This window comes from Dermacentor silvarum, chromosome 8 (assembly GCF_013339745.2).
Source record: "Dermacentor silvarum isolate Dsil-2018 chromosome 8, BIME_Dsil_1.4, whole genome shotgun sequence".
In the NCBI taxonomy this organism is placed as follows: domain Eukaryota; kingdom Metazoa; phylum Arthropoda; class Arachnida; order Ixodida; family Ixodidae; genus Dermacentor; species Dermacentor silvarum.
Window position 1 is genome coordinate 86,519,808 of NC_051161.1, and position 17,368 is coordinate 86,537,175.

At 44.5% G+C, this 17,368-nt stretch overlaps 1 pseudogene; it reads left to right on the forward strand.

Moving 5' to 3' along the window:
* LOC119461537 (glutamate receptor ionotropic, kainate 2-like) overlaps window positions 1-17,368 on the forward strand; it is a 306,355-nt pseudogene that overhangs the window by 191,661 nt on the left and 97,326 nt on the right.

Below are 17,368 nucleotides of genomic sequence, written 5' to 3' on the forward strand. Positions count from 1 at the left end.
TGACGAGCCATATAAATGCACTCTTTTTCGCGAGTCAGTTCTGCAACAACATTTAAATGAATGTTTCACCTATTTAAAAACTGATTATAAAATACCCACGATAAGACATACTACACTGGAATAGCTGTGAAGCAACACGATGATTGGAATTAGCTTCCCTGGAAACGGAAACGAAATTCTTTGTGGAACGTTAAAACCCAGCGCCCTGTCATGCGGGGTGTATGAAACGAAAGCTTTAGCGGATGTGAAACTGTAACCCGTTGGCTACCGTAATGACTTGACATTATTAAGTGGAAGTTTGTTTGCTGCATTACATAAAATCCGCTACATAATACTGCGCTGAAACAATTAAAAACTAGTAGAATGATACGAAAGCGTTTCACGAGGCTGGCAACCGAAACCCACTACCTCTAACATCATACTTCTGAAGGAGAAGTTGATGCTGTCAGTTTATTTCGCGGAAAGATCGTGCTCTGTCAGCATTATCAGCGACGCGCCTATTCAAGGGCAACATCATCTTCCACACGGTGGCAGGGATGATATTTCTATAAAATACGCTGTATAGGCAGTCTGTGATGAAAAGAAACCGTTCATGGCTTTTTGAAGGTGTCATGGTTCTTCCAGGAAAATCATTTGCTGTGAAAACATCGTTGAGGCACTATTCCTTGAGCATTCAAAACGCCGAAGAATTGGATAAATATTTAAAATTCCGTCAGTCACTAAATAAACTCCTCAATTGTTTTGTTGTCCCACAGGTAGTTAGGAAAGCTGTATTGTAAGGCTGCAGTTTGTTATCGACATTCAAGTTAATGTGTGCATTTGGTTGCTGTAGACGTTAACAAGAATATCGATTTGTGTGAAAAAATATTCTGAGAAACCACTCATCGAAAAAGTCATGCAGTTCTAGCAGCCATTTCGTTACCGCTGTTTCATCTGTTTAGAAGTTAAGAAAAGTGGCACTTTATTCATTGAAAGTGCACGCACACAGGATCTCATGCTGTAACACAACGCAGGAAAGGATTTTTAGAGCCACCAAACTATTTTACGTTATAATTAATTTCTTATTATACTTTTTAACTACAAGTACGAGTTTTGACATTACCAAGAGCTACCATGGCACAATTGTAAACCATTGAAAGACGAGCGAATTATAAGTGGATAATAAGAACTGAGGACGATGCAGTCAAAAAAGGTGGTTATGCGTAACAGTAAAGAAGACAAGAGATTAAAAGAGATTTCAACAGGTATATGCAGGGAAAATGTGTTGAAAGAATTTGCCTGCCATGAACAAAAGGAACGCGTGCAGAAGCACAGGCATGTACTGCATGCTTACGTGAAATTTAAAGCTTAAATGCATGACACGGCTTGAGCAACCTTATATAAAATACTATTACGGTATTCTGAGTAATCTATTATGTAGCATATGCAACACAGTATCATTAGCGAGTTCTAGTTCCGTTGTCAGATATAAAATGATAGCTCACGCAATATTGTTTTTTTTTGTACATCTTAGTGTCTATACATACTGAACGTCCATAGTGTCGGTACATACGGAACTTTTCCTACAGGTGCAGCCCACTAAGCGAACAGTTAAAGAACAAGCCAAACCGCATGTTGTGTCAGCGGCGAGTTCCGGCGATAGATGAGCAGACGACGACCTAGGCGCAGATATAAGAGGTGTGCTGTCGGCCTGTGCTGGTAGGGCTTGCAAATAATTCTGCATAAATAAATGCTTGAGATTCTTTCATTGGCGGACAGGGATATCCAACCTTGAGTGCACTGGCCGTGATGCTTGCGCTGACACGAAAGTGTGAGTGTCGAAATGGGAATGCTACAAGCCCGGCTCTTCGATCGGCAAACCACATCAGCGCAGTAATGCCGTCATTGGATAATTGACCGCATACTACGGTTTCGTTTTCGCGGAATGTCTGGAGTTAAGCGTCCTATCATGAGGGCATGGCCGGGCATACTGACACGTATGCTCGTTTATCCTTTTTCTGTTATCGTTGCCCGATGTTATCTGTTATCGATGTACTCGCCAGACCTTGTAGAATCAGATTGTATGCGCGACTTAAATAGTGTTGCACTTTTGGAAAGTATGCGAGCACCAGCGATTGCGCAGGAACGTACCTTCGACGAGTCAGGTATAAAATCCGATGTGCATTTGTACATGACTAGCGAGTGTGTTTGCCGCTATGATTGTGCTACTTGTTTTGCTAGGCACTGGTTCACCCAGTAAACAGTTAGTTTGGTGACTTGCGTTGTGCCACTCTGAGTATTCACGTGGTATAAACGTTATAAGCAGGGATAAGGTGCCTCAGAAAGGCTTGCCAACGTTTCGATAGGGGGACCTATCTTCTTCGAAGGCAGCCTCGTCATCCTCGGCAGGTTAGTTTTAACGGGTTAGTAGAGTTACGTCACGTGCGGTCGTTGTCGGTGGCGGCTGGTTGTGAAGGGAGAGACTGAAAAGAAAATGAGCGCTGTCGTTTGACGTCTGTCGGCGTGCTTTCCAAGACGAGGAGACAAGAGCGGGCGAGCGTGAAGATGGCACAATTAGAAAGAGAGAAAGAAAGTAGGAAAAAAAAGAAAGACGAAGAATGACATAGGAGGGCTTTGGAGGAGCGAGAGGTTAGGGAGCTGTCAGAGGTGTCGTAGGCGGCGTGCATTTGGGGTTTTAGAAGGGCTGGACCCGCTTGCATAAAACTCGAAAGGCCAGTCTAAGTCCCGTCTTCAGAACGATTTCATTCATTATGGAGTATTCAACTTTCCTACGCGATAAGTCGCTTGCGCAAAACTATAAGCCAGCCCGCTAGATTTGGACAAGCTTGGGAAGTAAGCTTGGAACATAGTCTGCCCGTACGCAGGTTCCGATCTTTATCGCGCTCCGTCAACATGGCTGCCGTGCAGCTGGTTCGACACGAACTGATTGCCGAGCTCCTGATGCGCCGCGAACGTGTCTACCGGGATCACACGAACATCTTCGAAGTGTTCGACGAAGACGAGCTTCAGAGGCGATTCCGGTTTAGTCGCGCGGGCATCGCGTACCTCGCTGAGCTCCTGCGTGACGAAATAAAACGTTTGAAGAACCAGAGCAACGCTTCGAGCGTTGAGCAACAATTGGTGCTCGCGCTCAAATTCTTCGCCACCGGTGGTTTTTTGAGCACGGCTGGCGATACCATCAACGTGCACGAATCGAGGGCCAGCCGCACCTTTCGGATAGTATAGGAATAAACTTTATTTGTCCAACTTTTATGGCTGTTGGTGCCCGGGGCTAGGCTGCCAGGGGTCCATCGTCGCAGAAAAATCTTCCGAGATCCTCGGCAATGGCCCTGGCCCGCTGGACGGCCCACTCCTGGTCCTCGGGTACCTCGCTGAGGAGGGCGACTTGCCCCGTTCGGCGAGTCAATTATTAATGCCCGTCATCAATACACATAGTGCGCCATGTTTCCTCTGTGTGGTATGCTTACTGTATGTATGGCGAACATAAATAATAAGTCACGACATGAATATCATGATATGTGTTTCATGTAGGTCATGAAACAGCCGCTTACGTCTTGGTGCTCTCATGGTGGTTTCGTTACCTTGGTATGTACCAAAATTGGCATAGTATGACAAGAGTGTAACGAACATAAATGATAGGCCATGACATGCATGTCATGATATGTGTGTCATGTAGGTCATGAAACAGCCGCCTACGTCTTGGTGCTCTCTTGGTGATTTCGTTAACTTGGTATGTACCAAAATTGGCATAGTATGAGAAGAGTATGAGGAACATAAATGATAGGGGATGACATGAATGCCATGATATGTGTCTCATGTAGGTCATGAAACAGCCGCCCACGTCTGCGTGCTCTCATGGTGGTTTCGTTAACTTGGTATGTACGAAACTTGGCATAGTATGACAAGAGTGTATGACGAACAAAAATGATAGGTCATGACATGAATTTCATGATTTGTGTGTCATGTGGGTCATAAAACAGCTGCTTACGTCTTGGTGCTCTGATGGGTGAAAAAACCCCAAAGCGACAAAGAATCGAGAAATAATGATGGTAAGGGGTGCAATTATGGTTATGATAGTGACGATAATGATAGTAGAATGCACTAACGACTCAGTAATGGCCATGACTCAGCAAAAAATGACAATGACTCAACGAAAAAAAAAAGATTTACGCTCAAAAACTAATAGAATGGGTTCGGATGTGTGCACTAAGTGAAGGAAACACAAAAGAATGACGGTAGAAGTCAGTCATGAGCTTGCCTTAGCAAAAATAACAATAACTCTGCAAAAATGATCAACACTCAAAAACAACTGGAATGGGCTCGGACGAGGGCACACAGTGAAGGAAACACTAAAAGAACATGGTTGGAGTCATAGTCTTGAGTATGACTCACCAAAAATGACAATGTCTCAGCGAAAAACGTTCAACACTCAAAAGCCACTGAAATGTGTTCGGACATAAATGATAGGTCGCGGCAGGAATGTCATGACATGCGTGTCATGTAGGCCATGGAACAGCAGCCTATGTCTATGTGCTCTCATGGTCGTGTCGTTAACTTGGTAGCCTCCCCGCACACTGCTTTGCATAACATCGATTCCCACAGGGCATGGGATCTGCCTGATTTTTTTTAACGGCGAAGCTGTTTACGCCAGCCGTAATTTGTGGCTTGTATCAAGAAACTATCATAATCATTAATGAAAAATGAAATAAAAGAAAATAAACCTTTTTGCCGAGGCGGGATTTGAACCCGCGTATACCACGGTTCCACGGCGAGCGTCGTAACCACTAGGCTTTTTTTTTCACAGCCGTGCACTGAATCGTTTATTGCACAGGTTTCCTAACCACAGAGAGAGGGAATCACACATTTACATAAAGGCCAATCTTTGCTTCAGGCGTTTCTGCCACACCTGCCATGTCCTGCTAAACTCATCTTCACCGTCAAACAGAAACACAGCCCACGCTGATCTACCCGCCAAAAGGGAAATAAAAGATGACAGCCATTGCAAGTTAATAACCCTTCTCAGTCACAAAGCGCCTAATTATTTCTGGCTAGAAAACATACCAAAACGTGTGAGCTACACATGCCATCTGAAAACGTACACAGACTGCACACCGAACAATATAATCCCTAAAGGACTAACACTGAAGGCTATGCCAGCTCTAGCAACACTCCCACTGGGCCATCGTACAAACTGGCAAACAATATTAAACAATGTCACTCTCCCTTTTGAACATACTCAAGGAACACTGCGAAGAACAACTGGAACATTTTAGCCGCAGACTTGAGCACATATCTCTGACATCGGATGAGATCGCAGATTTAGAACAGTACCATAAAATACAATCTAGAAAATTGGTTCAAGAAAAGAGGGGGAAAATCACGCGCCGTTTCACTGCTGTGAAGGTTAGCTGTGAAGTTTAGCACACGACATAAAGGTCACATGGGATTTAGATCAAGTGTATGAGCAAATTTTGTTTCTCTTGAGTGACGACGGCGGTCATCGCGAAGAAAGACACACGCACACGCACTTTTATTTTGATCGGTGGTCTTAATCGGCGGTATAAATTCGCGTGGAAGACTACCACCACCTCGAGAAGCCGGAGGAAACTAGAAGCGCGGGACGGAACCACCACCCGGCGGAAAGTAAACGCATGCGACGGGGCCGCCACACCGGGAGCGGAAGGAAACTAAGCCCCCAGGCGCTTGGAACTACGACAAGAGCGCGGTGTGAGGGCGGTGCGTCGCACAGCGGCAAATCTTTAACAAACAATTACTATCTGCCTGATCGTCTACTGATATTGAAAATGTTGCCTATTGTTAACTAATCAACTGAAAATGCATGTTATTATTATTATTATTATTATTATTATTATTATTATTATTATTATTATTATTATTATTATTATTATTATTATTATTATTATTATTATTATTATTATTATTATTATTATTATTGTTAGTAGTAGTAGTAGTAGTAGTAGTAGTAGTAGTAGTAGTAGTAGTAGTAGTATTACTATTATTATTTAGTTTGAACTGTAGTGTAGACGAATGCCCGGCGCTGCAGCCACATCACCAGTCATCCGGGCTTCACACTTCGAAATGCGGGATGGACTTCTCTATCGCCGGAATTACGTCTCTGACGTCCGCAAGTGGTTGCTCGTCATACCGCGACATCTTCGTGGTGAAATATGTTGTGCCTTCCACACTGACCCGCAGTGTGCTCACGCGGGTGTCGTTCAAGACGTACACCCGGCTTCGCTCCAGGTTTTATTGGCGTGGCATGTACACCTTTGTGTGCAAGGACATTCGGTCGTGCCCTCAGTGCCAACGCCGCAAGGTTCCTGCTCAGTATGTCTCTGGTCCACTCCAGCCAATCCCGTGTCCTGCCAGGCCCTTCGATTGCATTGGCATTGACCTGTATGGACCCCTTCCGAGCACGGCTTCCGGAAACCGCTGGGTAGTCGTCGCCATCAACCACTTGACGCGATACGCAGAAACAGCCGCTCTGCCTGCTGCCACAGCTCGTGATATCGCATCCTTCCTACTGAAAAACTTTATTCTTCGTCACGGTGCACCTCGCGAACTTTTGAGCGATAGAGGACGTGTGTTCCTCTCCGAAGTCGTAAACGCGCTCCTTACTGAATGTCGCATCGTTCATCGCACCACCACCGCCTACCATCCTCAAACCAATGGTCTGACGGAAAGATTTAACCGCACCCTTGGCGACATGCTCTCCAAATACGTCGCTTCTGAACACACTGATTGAGACCTCATTCTGCCATTCATCACGTTCGCCTACAACACTGCACCACAGGCGACCACAAACTTTTCCCCATTCTTCCTCTTGCATGGCCGCGAATCTTCGACTACCCTCGACACCATTCTTCCGTACAGACCCGATTCATCCGAATGTACACCAATCTCTGAAGTTGCCCGCCGCGCCGAGGAATGCCGTCAACTCGCCCGTTCCTTTACAGTCGTCGACTAATGGCAACAAAAATCTCGACCTGACGATGATCACCCGCATTGTCACTTTCTTCCGGACTCCCTTGTATGGCTTTGGGCTCCTGCCGTTCCTACTGGACTCTCATCGAAGCTTGTATCCAAATATCAAGGACCCTACCGTATTGTAGCGCAGACATCGCCTGTGAACTATATTGTCGAGCCTGTCACGCCACCTACGCACCAACGCTGTCGTGGTCGTGAAACCGTCCACGTACAACGCCTGAAGCCGTGTTACGACCCCATGATTCTATGTTCACCATGAGTCGCCAGGATGGCTCCTTTTCTGATGGGGGGTGACTGTAGTGAAGACGAATGCCCGGCGCTGCAGCCACATCGCCAGTCATCCGGGAAGCGCGAGCTAGAGATTGCCGGAGCTGCTCTGGTTGAGACACGCTGAGAACGCTGCCCGCTGCTCTCTTGTCCTGTGTTCGCATTAGAGTACATATAAAGACGCAAAGGCATGAAGGAAATAGGGAGGGAGCAAGCTGACAACTGCCACCGAGAGGGGCACAACGCGTGCCTACTCTTTCAGGAGGAGGGAATGGAGGAAATGAAAGTAGGAGGAAAGAAAATAGGAAATAAACAAATGACGGAGACACAGACAGAACAAAACAAAAACACAAATAATGTCTATAAACGGTAGGCCAAGGCAGTGTCATTCAGAAATGTTAGCAGGGCTCGATGGGCATGCTCACCTCGAGCAGCGCACCCCCTCGGAAACAAGCAATCGTCAAGGGTCGCACATTGCAGTCCAATAAGTCGATATTCCTTAATTAGCAATGCGCGTTGCGCAACAAATGCGGGGCATATCCAAGTAATGAGACATAAAAGCTTTTGCATAGAATGAAGCAATCTTGTATCAAATTCGGTAGCTGAGTTTTTGCACACCCAGATCTGTTGACGGACACGAAAAATGCATAGAATCCTAGCCATAGAGAGCTTCGCTGTAAAAAGCGAACTTTAATCAAAAAGCAACCTTCAATGCAAACAGTCACTTCACGCCAAGAAGAGGGAGCTCGAATCTAGAAATACCAGACGTGGCTGAAGTCTCCACAAAATTAAACCTGTCCAACCTGTCCACTGGAACGTTTTAGCCACAGACTTGAGAACATAGCTCTGACATCGGATGAGATGAAAGATTTAGAACAGTACCATAAATGCAATCTATAGATTCGGTTTAAAAAAAAGTGGGGAAAGATCACGCGCCATTACACTGCTGTGAAGGTGGATTACCTGCGACGTAGTTTAGTACACGACATAAAGGTGACACGGAATTTAGACATTTCGGTTAGACATCGTCTAGCCTGTCCGATATATTTTCTGCCGCACTTAATCGGAACAGAACGAAAGATTAAAGGAGCATGACTATAATGTTTCCAAAGCAGTCGCCGGACACCTTGAGATACAATGTAGGGATTTCGGATGTCGACCATTCTTTGAAAAATGCTAGAGTGTGAGCAAACATGGTAGCCAAATGACGCGAGAGATAATTGAAGCCGCTGAGATCGCGCGTGTGCGAAGTATGTGCGTAAGTAACCATCCGTCTCCTTTAGTGCAAAAAAAAATAGATTTCCTTACACGCTAATCTGCAATTTTGTATCCGCGTTCCTTCTTTGCGATGTCGAGTGCAGAAAAAAATTATCATATGAGAAAGCCGGCTTGGTATTGGTGGATGGCCCTGTTTGTAAAGTTTTTTCGTCGCTCTCCCCCTTTGAGTGTCTTCCAGTATTTATTCCGCTAACAAGGGAATAAATCGATTCTAGCAAGTAGCGCTCTCTCGTGTATGTTCCTCATCTGTGGCTCTCGTCTAAAATGTTCCGCATTCCGACCTCTAGAGATATATCTTTAAGCTGTCACTAAAGAAATTATAATTCAATCCAAAGCAGCAAAATCACAAAAAAAAAACATACCTTCCTTAGACAGTCGTATCATTTCGAATCTTAGTTGCCGGAATGAAATTTTCATTAAGGAAGCAGATAAGGGGGGAAGCATTGTTATTTGGCAAATAGATAAGTTCAAGAACGAGGCTTACAGACAGCTAAACAACTCTGGACATTACCGTAAGCCAGGCAACGAACCGACAATACCATACACACTGACAATTACCAACAGGCTGAAATCACTTTAGGCCGATGAATTGATAACACCGTCGGAATTCAAATTTCCTAAACCAAGCAACAAAACTGTAGGGCGCCACTTCTACCTCCTTCAGAACATTCATAAAATTCGACCCACTGAAGTATACACCGCTAATATCCTGGGGCGTCCGATAGTATCAAACAACACCACCCCGACTCAGAACCTCTCGACATTTCTTAACGACTTCCTTGGTGACTTTTCCAAAACACTTCCGTCATTTGTACAAGATACCCCTCACCTACTGAGAATTATGGAGGACATTAATACTAAAAGCACACTACCGCAAAACATAATTCTCGCAACACTATAGATGTCACGGCCCTGTACACCAACATTGCGCTACCTAATGGTTTATCTTCGATAAAAGAAACGCTGACCAAACACAATGCACAACACTCTATTGAAGTCTACTTGTCTCTTCTCGAACTAGTTCTAACAAATAACTACTTCGAATTTGTGGAAAATTGCTACCTATAAATACATGGGAGAAGTACGGGTACAGCTTTTGCACCAACCTATGCAACCATATTTACGGGGGATCTAGGAATACATTTCCTATCTCTCTGCACAGACAAGTCCCACACATACCTACGATACATGGACGACATATTTATAATATGGGGACACGGTCAAGATCGTCTAGATAAATTTGTAAGATTCCTAAATTCTTTTCACCTTACAATAAAATTCACATCTGAATCTTCAATTGAGCGCATAAACTTTCTGGGGAAAACAGTATATATTCACAAGGGAACACTAAAGACAATGCTCTATAGGAAACTTGTTGACAAACGACAGTACCTAGAATATAAAAGAAACCCTCCAAGACATTGCAAACAAGGCACCACTAAAGGTCAAGCCACACGAATACGTCGCATTTGCGTTGAAAACCATGACTACACAGATAGACGAGATCGCCTTAAGGAAACCCTATCAAACAGGATCCACCCGAACACTGCCCTTGAAAAAGCCTACACGAACGCAACCAAACTTGATCGAGCCGAGGTCCTGAAACCCTGCCCTAAGATCACAAGAACAACAACGCCTCTCTTTACTATTAAATTCTGAAACACACTACCAAGCTTGAACAACATCCTCAGTAAATACTACCAAATTCTCACCAGCAACCATAAAATTTATATATTTCCTGACCCGCCCACAGTAGCCTACAGACGCAACATTTCAAGGATGTTCTTGTGCATACCAAACAAAGGACAAAGACCAAGCCAACATCCAGTCCCGGTGACCACCCCAGGGGCTCTACATGACAACATATACACTCGACTACTGCAGTAAAAAGTGCAACGTCTGATTACCTCCACAAGATTACTTCGAGGTTCACTTGTACGTCAAGCAACGTAGTCTACTGTTTAGAATGTGAAGCTTGTAACAAACAATACATAGGTGAGACTGTGTTTAGTTGTCATTAATAGAGCTCTGTTAGCTATGACGTCACTACTGAATTCCTCTCTTGGCCCTCTTCTCTTCCTACTGTTCATAAGTTGCATTTCGTCAGCGATTCAAGGCTTTTCCTTCCTTCTTCTTTATGCCGATGACTTAAAGCCATATAAAGCTGTCAAGATTGTTTACAGCTGAATTGACCTCCAAAACTATTTTTTTTTTTGCTCTCAAAGTGGTGCAGAGAAACTAAGCTACTCTTAAATGCTTCAATAATTTACACGTGGAAAACACCTCATGCGCAATTTTCATACACCCGTCCGGATGCTTCATTACCCAGCGACGAAGAAAAAAAATATCTTGGCGTGCACTTAAACAAAACGCTAAGCATCAAACACTCAACATGCTAAATAATGGGCCCTTCGCGCTGTTGGTATTGTTTGTCGTATATCCCGTGACTTCCATTCCCCTGTTGCCTTTAAGAAATTGTATTCTGTTGTGTGCCTTCCACTACTAGACAATGAGCAACATGAGAACAAGGTAAGAGCATGAGCCGACGTTTCGACAAGTGGACTTTCAAGGTGACATATGCTCTCCTCGGCACAGTATATATAGGTACGATTCTTCTGAAGAGGAGAGAAGGTAAGGCGGATGGGCGAGGTAACGAGCGAGAGTGTGCTAGCGGCGGGGGTGTAGAATTGAAAAGAAAGATAAATGCACTAACTAGTGAAAGTCCGTGGAGGAATTTGAGACAGCGCCGTGTATTAGCCGGTTGACGTGTCATTGTTGGTTCCTCTTTTCGTGGAAGGGGCCTGGACGACGGGGAGGGGAAGGGTATCTGCTCCGCTTGGGGTCAGTGAACCATCGTGTCTGAAAGAGAGAATAAAAGTAGCCGTTAAAAATGGTGCTTGTGGAAAAGAAAGGAGGTAAATATATCAATAAAATAATGAAGGGAATGAGTAAAAGGAAAGCGAGGCTGGAATATTATAGAGAATCGAATAACAAAAAAAAGAGAAAACTAAGCGACTCAAGGAAAAATAACTCAGTGCTGTTGCCTGTACTTTGAAGTTTAGCATAGCGAATAAACTCTAAAGCTCCCTTTGAAACGTTTATGGCTATTGGTTTCAATGTCTTGAATTTGTGAATGAGGTACAATCCTCTCTATTTCAGGTCTCGCGCTTAGTTACTTGGTATTTCTTTTTTTGTTATTCGATTGTCAACCTCCCTTTCCTTTTACACATTCCTTTCTTTCTTTTATATATATATTTACCACCTTTTCTTTCCACGAGCAACATTTTTCTATTCAGACATGATAGTTCATTGAACTCCAGCGGAGCAGATACCCCCACCTCCCGTCATCCACCTTACCTTGTATCTCCTTTAGAAGAACCGTACATATATGTATATGCTGTGCCGAGGAGAGCATATGTCGCCTTGAAAAAGACAAGTCCACTTGTCGAAACGTTGGCTCCTGCTGTTACCTTTTTCTCCTGTTGCTCATCATCTTGAATTTTCATCTCCCGCTTTCCCCGTGTTTTCCCTGGATTCCACTACTATAGAGTATGTCTGCGTAGTTTGCGGCACAGCGTTCATATTTAATTCTGACCTCATTGAGCACCTCCAGAGTAAAGTCGTATTTATTTTCAAGCACCGCTTTTGCTGTTCTGGTGACCGTAGTCCAGCCTTCTAAAATATATACCTCAACTCACCCCTTTAAAATAAAGACGCATTAGATCCGAGCTTCTGTTCACCAATAAGGTGGTACATGGCATTATACTTTGTCCAATGCTTCTTGAGCATGTGCAATTTCCCGAGCCGCAAGAATATACCAGGCCACATTCCACGTTTTCTGCGCGACCTTGTTGCATTAGAGATTGTCTGTGACTCGACTCTAAAAAACATGTAATAAGTATTCTGGCTGTATTGCCATGTTTCATTGTTAATTTCCTGTGTTTTGTACATATCTAGATAACCATTTTTTACGATTACCCTCCTATTACTTTCGTATCCTCGTATTCTGTAACCATATTTGTTTGTATTTCCCAATCTGATATCGTTTTGTTAACACATTTATCTTCTCTGCAATATGTCTCGCGTATTACTTTGTAAGTGCCCCAGTACGAATGCTCCGTAACTGTTCCTTGGCACTATAGCAAACATTTGATTGATTGCTTGATTGCTTGATGGATTGATTGATTACTACTACTACTACTACTACTACTACAACTACCACTACTACTACTACTACTACTACTACTACTACAACTACCACTACTACTACTACTACTACTACTACTTCTACTACTACTACTACTACTACTACTACTGATACTACTACTGCTACTTCTGCTACTACTACTACTACTACTACTTCGGACACATTCGCATCCGGCTGGCAGCTTTCTGCAAATGTATCATCCCCACCTATTCTATTTCATAATCGCAAGCAGCGAAAATTACACAATTGTTTAATATTTCATTTTACGGTACAGCACAAGGTACAAACTCCTACTTCTCGCAATTATTTCGCCGGTTTCTCGATACCATGATCTCTGCGAATGCTGCCTTCCTGCCCTCTTTATACAGGCGTTATCAGTGTGCCAACACAAAACGTCAAGTCGAGTAAGCACATGATTCATGCATCAGTGCAGGTCCACGTAAAGGGCCTCACTGGTTACGTACGACTCGATGAAGATGGCTTGAGGACCGACTTCACCCTGAACGTTATTGAGCTCAAGTCGACGGGCTTCGAGAAGGTGCGTATAACGAATCTGCTTGACACCTGTTGTTTTTTCGTGTACGGCCAACCACAAAGACTACAGGAGCACATAATCTCTGAAAAAAAAAGTACTTGATCGCAAATTTGGTGATGATGATGACTTATTCGCATCCCCTTTGAAACTGGGAGGTGAGCAATTGTCACCTAGCCTCGCTGCAATAATCAGGTATGCTATATATATATTTTTTTTCATTCTAGGATTTTTGTATATGTCTTCTCCTTAATCTTCTTTCTCCTCCATAGAGACATTTACTGCTAAGGCCACCATTCGGTTGCGGGTGCAGAGCCATCGTTCGCTTAATGGGCAACGCTTTTGTTTCATTTACTGCAGCGCAACTTTCTTGATGAACTGAAATCGCTATTTCTTTATTGGTGTAGCCTGTACTAAATTTCATCACAAAGTGCAAACGCTCGCATTATTGGCGATGCTCTTCTGTATGGTGCGTTTACTTTTATGTACCCATTTTGAAACACTATAGCAATGTATTTAGAAAGTTATTATTGGTGCAATGCGCATTCCGCCGTTCAAGTTTTTCTACTGACAAAGCCAGTACGCTAAACTGATGGCACATATTAAGTTTGGTTTTGTTACGGAAGGTTGCTGAAGTTCGGAAGATATTTTTGTAGAAAGGTGTGCAGTCCACCCCATTAGAGCATTGTAAATATCAAGAAAAAATAACAAATAATAACTGACAAAATCCCTTGGAGTTATTCAAAGACAAATACCAGGAGATGTTTACAGAAAATGAGAACTTTGTACAAAAAGTTATACCTCTATGCCTTAAATTTCAAAGAGAGAACTTATAAAGGTGACTCAACAAGCTGGTAACAAAAAATCACCTCGAACTACGACAAATGTCCCAGCTTCCGCCGAAGCGCAATACACTTGCACTCTGAAGTAAAAGCCGAGCTAACGGCTGAGCTGCGAAATGATGACTTGAAATGAGTTTCTAGGAAAACATTTAAATCAATGAGGCAGCCTCTACATAGCAGATACTCAAGAGAACATGTTCAAATGGCACGTGGTGGCGGAACAGGCAAACTAAACTCCATAATTCCTGTGTGTGTGTGTATTGCCGCTAGGCAGCCTCAAGAATAGACGAACAATGTGCTGGTTGAGCGAGGCCGCATCAAGGGGTCCCTTGATCATCTTCGCAGGTCGGCACGTGGACACGTCGCACGGGCATACGCTTCTCGAGGGGCTACGTGCAGCAGAAGCAGGAAGAGCTCGTCGACGTCATCCAGAACCGAACCTTCCGTGTCTCCACCATAGTGGTGAGTTAACGAGCGCATTAAAGGCCAGCTGCAACGAAATGAACGAGAAACGCTAAAATCAGCAGAAGAGCCAAAAAAAGCTTATCGCTTTAAAACAGTAAACTGCAACGTAAACTGCGACTGAAACGCGTAACGCAGCAGAGTGATTACGTGCTTTCCCACCAAATCAGCAAGACACATGAACCCACGTCGCGCGACCTACCTGATCCACGCGACCACGTACTACACGTTCTCCGGAATCGGCCGACTTCTCGCAGTGGTGGCTGAGTTTCTAGAATGTTGCATTGCTCAGCAGACGTTCGCGGGTTTGGTCCCTCCCGGCCGCTGTAGCCGCACTTTGATGTAGACGGAATGCAAGAAACGCCGCGGTGTAACGTTTTTCGGGTGCAGTTCAAAATACGTCATGTCCTCAGAATTATTCGGGAGCTGTAGAAGCAATGATAGTTGAGCAAGTCGATATGAATTCATGACGGCTGCGCAGCGCAAGGAAACCCTAGACGAGGCCCTCCACCATGGCGTACTTCGTAACCCTACTGTACAGTTTCCAGTCGTTAAACCTCAATATTTTATTTTAAATGGCCCACTTTTCATCACGCCATGTCTGGCCATCAGTCTTGTTTAAAGTTTCACTCTCTGTCGGAACGGGCCACGTTATTACAGCGAAGCTGGTAGCCTCTCAGTGGTCGGCGTTTTTTGTGTCCGTCCGTCAGCATAAATTATCATCAGCAGTGGCTCACACCCCCCTAAGCAAGCAAAAATGCATTGGCCCATCCCCCTCGTAATGAGTAGGCTACAAGCACTCAGCAAAGTGAAGCCGACAGTGTTTACATTTATTGAAAGAACCCATGCCACACACATAACAGCATGCGGGTCAATATAGAACAAGTTCAAAACAAGCATCCGAACCATCAATAAATCATTCTATACTCCCCCCACAGCAGTTGCGGGGGGGGGGGGGGGGGTTGCAATAGCTTCGCTGGACATCCACGTTTGCACGGCCGGCATGGCGAGTCAACTTTTTCGGCAAGACGACGATCGAACAGACAAGCTCAACACTGGTAAACATATGACGGCAGAGCTCATCTCACGATCACTGTCGACGTTACTGCGATTAGCATTCGGGCAATGCAGTGAGACACCGTATTCTCGAAGTCACGTTATGTGACATCTGTAGTGATCATTGTGAGACGGTAGTTGCGTCGTCTGCGCGCGACACACACCGATATTGTGCCACTTTGCTATGGCATTCACTTGCCATGGTCGCCCATGAATATAGCGCCATGAGGACGACTGTATGACGCCGATACACTGAGGGAGAAGAAACGAAGAAGGAACGGCGTCGAAGGAACGACAATGGCGGTATGATGATCGCGGCATGATGACAATGAGGTGATGATTCTTAAACGGTGACGATGTTATAGCGACGACAGCATGATGACAACACGAATAGAATGGGATGACAACGAGTGTTTGACGACGATGGCACGGTGATGACGATATGACAACGGATGCATGATAGCGGCTTTCTGACGACAATGACATTAAGACAATGACACAACAATGTCGCCCAATCACGCTTGAATGACGACAGCATGATTACCACAAAATAAACGACTGACATCGATGGATTGACGAAGGCGATATGACGGCAATCGCATGGCGTTACTCAAGTGATGACGGTGGTAAAGTGACTGAATGAATGAATGTGCCGACGATGACAGACAGATAGCTAGCTAGCTAGCTAGTGCTCACGCCGACCCAGTGGCCCAAGTTGTCTACAAGCTTCGACCACTAGCTGTATGCTCCTGGTAGTGATGCAGTCCTGATCGTTCCAATGTCGTCATTCCAGCTTCGTGATCTTGCACTCGCCATGCCGTCGGCGTCGTGCCTTCTACTCTGACCTAGTGACCAAGTTTATGTAATAGCTTGGCCACTAGGTGTGTGTTCGGTGTCGTGATGCCGTCGTGGTCGTAGCATTGTCGTCATCTCGGCTGTGTCATACAACAGTCGTCCCGCCGTTGTCATCACGTGTCGTCACATCTTTCTTCTTCACGCCATTGTAATCATACCGTCGTCCTTAAATAGGGCTTAGGCCGCCATCATCGTCATACAGTCGTCCTCACCTAGTCGTCATCGCCTTGTCGTTGTTATACCATCGTAATAACTTAAGAATTGACAGCTCATTATCGTCATGCGGTCGTTGTTATACGCCTTTGTCGTTCCATCGAAGTGATTCCTTCTTCATTCCCTCGTCACTGCTTCGGTGTCATAAAGTCGTCGTCACGCCTTCGTGCTCATGGGCGACCTTGGTAAGCGAGTTCCATGGCAATGTGGGACGATATCATAGTATGTGACATATAGCCGAAGCAACGAAAGTCTCAGAATTACTACTACGCTCGTTTTAAACAAATGTGATTTCAGGAATACGGTATGTCGCTACATTGCCCGATTGCTATTCGCATTATCTTGACAGTCACCGTTAGATGAGTTCTGCCGTAATTTTTAATCCAAGCGTCTTAAATCTTTCTAATCGTTCACAACAAACCAACAAAGCGCAGTGTATACATTGCGGTTTGCTTTAAACGAAGAAAAAGTGGTTTAACATAGAGTTAAAAGGCGAATAATCCACGGTGGTGCGTATCAAAAAAATAATAATAAAGCCAATGACAAGGCTCGGATTTAAAAAATGGAGCCAGTTCCGCGAAGTGAAATCTGTCGAAACAGCGGAGCTGTGGTATTTCTGTTCCTGCGATTGTTGCGTATGTTTCTTTT